Source organism: Gallus gallus, chromosome 1 (genome assembly GCF_016699485.2).
Source record: "Gallus gallus isolate bGalGal1 chromosome 1, bGalGal1.mat.broiler.GRCg7b, whole genome shotgun sequence".
NCBI lineage: Eukaryota > Metazoa > Chordata > Aves > Galliformes > Phasianidae > Gallus > Gallus gallus.
In genome coordinates, this window is record NC_052532.1 from 96,979,724 (window position 1) to 96,985,723 (window position 6,000).

The window sequence follows — 6,000 nt, forward strand, 5'->3', positions numbered from 1 at the left end:
ATGAAAGTGGACATGGGTTCATGTTTTCCTCTATAAAACCACAAAATAGAAGTAGTATTGCAAGCACTGTTCCCTGCCTGCTAACCTTTCATTCAGGAGAAAATGGGGAAAAAAAGCACGTATGTGCCATTAGAAACTGATGTCAGAGTAATTTGTGGCTAAATAACAACACAAGAGATGAAACACTGGCTGCAATTTGTAATTCCAAGAGCTATTATTACTTTAGGAAAAACGTGTTCTCACGTACAATGGTAACTGCAGCTGTCCTATCATAACAAGGTTAACCTGCAGTCACAGGAAGTTGTCAATCTCAATGGAGATACATTGAGGAGGGCCAGACTGGCTTTCCCCATACCCCAAGGAGGCAGACTTGGAGAGATGAGTAACTCCTCTTGCCCAAAGAGATTTCGGCTCAACGATTACCACCACAGGCTGGGCCAGACCACAGAGCACATGTCCATTTAGGTTGATAAAATTGGAACTAAAGGATTTATCATTTCATAACATCAGAACAGCTTAAATTTTAGAGCACAGTGACAGATTCACACAAGAGGATCATCCTTGCTAATTGATATTATTGGTATGGTTGATTGGAAAATGAATGTGTCAGCACCTCAACGTTGTCTAGGCCCTGTAAAGAGATGTGTAAAACTGCAGCTCATGGGTGAGAAGTTGCTCAGCACTCTGTAGAACAGACCTCTTGGGACTGAATCAAATCTAAACAGATAAGCCTTATTGGCCCTGGAGGAGTGTGGGGCTGTGATGGAGCACAGTAGGCCCTCGTCAGCCTCCTGCCCTGTCCTCCACACCTCTATTCTTGATGGTACCACTCAAGTGAGAATGAGGATAAACATCCCTCTCTCCCTCTCCCTCTCTCAATCTCTCTTTTTTTCTTTGATACTCGTCTTAGCACCTTTCATCCAAAATGAAAAATATACCTTCGCTGATGTTACTTTGGAAATTATGCAGCTGCAAGAGATCACATAGGAAATCAGGCTGGCTTTAACTTGTAATGAAAACTGGTTAAAATTTATGCTGTTCCTCATTTTTATTATTTATTACAGTCCCTGCCCGAGTATATTGATTTTGTGCCAACCTGTGTTCTTGTCACAGTTTTTGTCACACAAATGAGGTTCCAGAAATATAATGCCTGCATTTTATGAAATACAATCCTATGCCATTTCCAGATGACCTTTTCAGTATTCTGTCTTCTGATGGTTTGGTCATTTTTGAGGCAGGGTCCTATTTGGATTTACGCTTTATCCCCTCAACACTTATGTTTCAAAAGTAATTAAACAGAGATTGATATATCAATTTCTTTTGTTTGCATTGGTACACAGAGTTCACAATCTCCCTTCTGGAGAATCAGTAAACTTTGGACAGCTCACTCTTTCCACTATGCAGCCTCCAAATATGAATAAATTCAATATACAGTAATAAATTTGGTACTAAAATATGTTAACCTGATGAGACTGTTTTACTTTCATCTCTAAGCAATTCTAAATGTAGAATTGAAAGTCATGAAACACGTAAATGAATCAATTTATCCAAATCATTAGCCCTTGGTTACAGGAGTCTGAACAAGAAGCAACAGGGGTCACAAAACCCAAACAGACATACAGATTTGCAGAGTTATCATAGCATCACTGTAAGGTGATTAAACATACAAAAGACATACAGAAGGACCTGGCAAGGTGAGCTCTTACAGGCATCTGCTGTAGGCAGTATCACAATTGCAGAATAGAAATACCATAAATAACAGTTTCTGGTAATTACTTTTTAACTTTTCCAGCAATAAGACAGGCAAAAGGCATGGGGAAACCTTCAACAAGCACACCTGATTTTTGGGATTTTTCTCTTCATGTTCAGCATGATTCATGAATGCTTCTGTTCCATTTAATCACCACCTATCATATGGGTCATGAGAGCTGCTGACTCTTGATTTCTCATATGATAAATTTAGTGGCATTTTCCCCAGTATTCATTAATTTACTTTTGAACATAATAGTTTAGAATAAAAGTTAAAAAGACCATGAAATTACATATTTTAACAGAATAATACAGTGGAAGAGTATTTATCTGGAATTAAGGAAGCTGGGAATATTTGTTGGCTCCACCTATGGCTCTGGGAAGCCCCTGGGCCTCCGCTCCCCTAGTGACACTTTCCATCCATCTATTTAAACTGGTGGTTCCCAGAAGCACTAGCTCAGAGGGAGCTGACAGCTAGCCAGATCTCAACGCCGCAGTGCATGTGTAGTGACTATGACTCATTTGTGACAGATCATTCACTCTTTGCATGCACTGTGGAGACGATTTGTGTTTGCACAGTAAAGCCAGTATGTCCAGAATGTATCTGACGTGCTACACGTGCTTTTGTCACCTGTGTAGTTCTTTTATAAGTTTTAACACATTCTGAGCACATCAGATTTGTAGTGCAAGCATGGTTTTTTTTTTTTTTTTTTTTTTTTTTTTTTTTTTTTATGTGCATTTATTTCTGACTGGAAAATATATGAGCTGTGAGAGTCTTGTGGATGCACAGTGGAAAAGTAATGTTAAGAGATTTTTGCCAGCTGATGTCCAGCAAGTCCCTGCTATGTGCACACATAGTGGACATAGTAGAGTATTTTTTTACTGACAAATATGGGGATTTTTTGAAAAGAAACATTTTATCTATGCAATAGAGTGGGTGGGAGGATTAGTAAAAAGCCCTAGGTTACTCCTGGTGTTGTTTTCAAAGAGAGATGAGCAGTGCTAACTAGCATCAAGTAATGGGGTACTGTATTATCCACCACAGCAGCTACAAGTCAGCATAGTGCTCACCCCTTCCCAGCTGAGTGTCCTTTGCGCAACAGCATGCCATGCAATCTCTGCTTTATTTGAAGATCAGCCTCCTGCTGCTTCTCCTGGGCAGCCACTGCTTTGCACTCAGGCAGAATTAAGACAAGCAGGGACACCCCCAGAAACCTTGCAAGCACTGCAGTGCAGGCCAGCACCCATTCCACTGTACCTTCCTGTTCCAGTACAAGTTGTTACAGAAAAGCCTATTCATTTTTTTGTTATATATATATATAAAGGAATTGCTTTGAAAAACATATTGGGTATAAAATTATACGCAGAACAGTGAGAGATCAGTTGCACCCTGTCCATTTTCTTGATGAAATTATTAAACAGCCTAAACTCACTCACCTAAAAGACTCTCCTGTCCTGCAAAGACTTCTTCGCAGAATTAACTACTATCAATTCACTAAAAATGCATACTCTTAAACAGCATGTACTTCAGCCCCTCAGCTACGAGCCATCTGACTAAGTAGTTACCTTCACACACTTCAATGCTATTACTATAAAAAAATACAAGAAAGGATGAGCAAAAAAATAAAAAAAAAATAATAAAAAAAAAATATCATAAAAGGCAAAACCTCATCTCAGAGAAAAGGAAACCAGAAAAACTTCTAGGTCAAACAGTTTAAAGAAATTACCATTTTGGATTCATTCTTATCAGAAGGGTTTTCTTGGGAGGATTAAACACCTTTTTAGAAAAAAGTTCATATTAAAAGCTGTCACTTGTCATCCACAGTGCCCTGGAGGCTTTAGCAAAGGTCTAGACAAGAGATGCTAGTCAGAATTTTGCTCAACATCTCCATGACAGTCTCATAAAATTCAGGCAAAACTAAATTGACCTTTGGGAAAGATAGATTTAATAAAAAATAGTGGCAAACTATATGAACGATGCCATCCAAACAGTGAGGGTAGAAGGGTGGGAATGGGAAAGACTAATAAATGTAAGCAAGAAACTTTTTGAGTAGCAATGGACAGTTATCTGGTTATCACCAAGGCAAGTACAAACAATAGCAAACATACTCAGAAAGGGATGTTGCATATTCCATCACTGACACAAACACATCAGTGCTGATGGGTCCCAGCTGAGTACTTGGCTCTTGAGCTCTCTTCAGATCTGACACTGCAAGGATGATAACAGCCAGGCAGTGCTGGACATCATACCAGTCAGATATGAATTGAAATGTATCTGTTTAGTTATTTGTTTCTGAGATAAAACTATTTACTAAGATAGAGAAAAGGAAAAGGATAATAGTTACAACTATATATATATATATGAGAATAGATATAACAAGCGATTGCTTGCTACCCCCTAAGCGTTGCCCTGCTAGCCCCTCAAGCAGGTGAAAAGATGAACTCCCACTCCCTTCAAAATTCCTTCTGCATGATGTCATATGGTATGGAATATCCCCTTAGCCAGTTTAAGTCAGCTGCCCTAATTCTGCTCCCTCCCAGCTCCTTGGGCTCTTCATTGCAAATGGCCTTGGCTCTGTACAACACTGCTTAGCGGCAACTATAAACATTGGTGTGTTGTCAACATTGTTTTTCTCCTAGAACCAAAACATAGCATCATACCAGGCACTCTGAAGAAAACAATTCTGCCCCAGCTGTAAATTGCAGAACACACCAATGCAATTCTACATGAGCCAATACAAATACTTAAACTTTCCCTGTGAGAACATCAAGGTGTGGGTTTCTAAACCTGGAAAAATGTGATCTGAGCTCAGCCACAGCTGTGGCCTTGAGCAGCAGTCAGGGCCAGTGTGCTCTCGTCCTAATGGCTTTTCCAGCTCGGGGAACAGGGGGCTGCAGGCAAGGGGAGAGCTGTAAGCACAAGTGGTGCTATTAGAGGGTGAGGGAGGCCATGTCAGAGAGCTCACCTCACCAAGACCATGGAACAAAAGGTGCCATCCAGCCAAGATTTCCAAATGCTGGCATCCAGTGATCTGGCTGACAGCATGTTTTCTGATCTGCTATTCTTATGCCCAACAACCAAATCATATTAAAATGAGCTCAAACACATTAACTATCTCCTAATATGAAGCTGCCTTGAAACAATGTCTGGAGTTGTCCCAGAGATGCTATATGAATACAGGAATTGTTCCATGTGATCCCAATACATTCATAAAACAGTTTCCTATTTAAACTTCAAGCCAGCCCTGGAAAGGCAAAACAGACAGATGCTTAGGACGGTCAAAATGCTCTGTGGAAAGAAAACAAGCATTGCCCAGCCATCTATGCTACAAAACCATCAATAACCAGGCAGGAAGTGAAGGCTGAAGGAGAGAGGATGCTTGCTGGCAAGGAGGCAACCCCTTGACACAGCAGGATAACTGCCTGCAAGATTCACCCTTAGTATCACTGAAATTGTGCTGTAAATATTGAGGATGGTTGTCCTGAACAAAGTTAAGCAAAGACATCTCTTGTATCATGTCATTTATTTGTTCTGTTTGTATTTAAGCTTAAATTATCTAACCTGGCATTCTTCCCTCTGCGCTGTCCCTTTTTTGTTTCTATGAATTAAGCGTGATAAAAATATAAGCTCAGCTCCCCATATCCAAGATGGGAAGATAGTTGCCTACCTTACCATGGGAAGGAGACATGAAGGGAGCCACATGAAGATAGAAACATTAAAGACTGTGAAGTATCAGGAGCTGTATTGATGTAATTTTTGTAAGCAGCAGAGAAGAAAAGAAAGATTTGCTTACTCTAAACTATCCATATGCTTTTAGAGAAAAAAAAAAGGCATGAACATTTCCACTGTTACATTTTCCTCATGCAGGCATTAAGTACAACAGATAAACACATGTTCATTTACCAAAGTACTTGCTCTTAAGGAAAGCCTTCTCTCTCACTTCTGGTAGCCAAACATTATCAGAGGATGCTTTCCTACTTTGGTTTAAAATCTTGATTATATAAAGTGTCTTTTTACTTCTTCCACACATTGACAAGATCATTCCTTTTGCTGGCAGTGTGTTGGCCCAGGTTTCATCCAGGAGATGTGCAGACTCACCTCATAAGAATTTATTTTTAGATGCAAACGAACATTTTTTTTCTGAATGCTTGCAGGAATTTTCAATTGAGATAAAACAATTCACACAAAAGAGTCCCTCATGTTCCCCATTCCTCCTCTGTTCTCATGATCGTATGTTGTCAGAAGGGCCA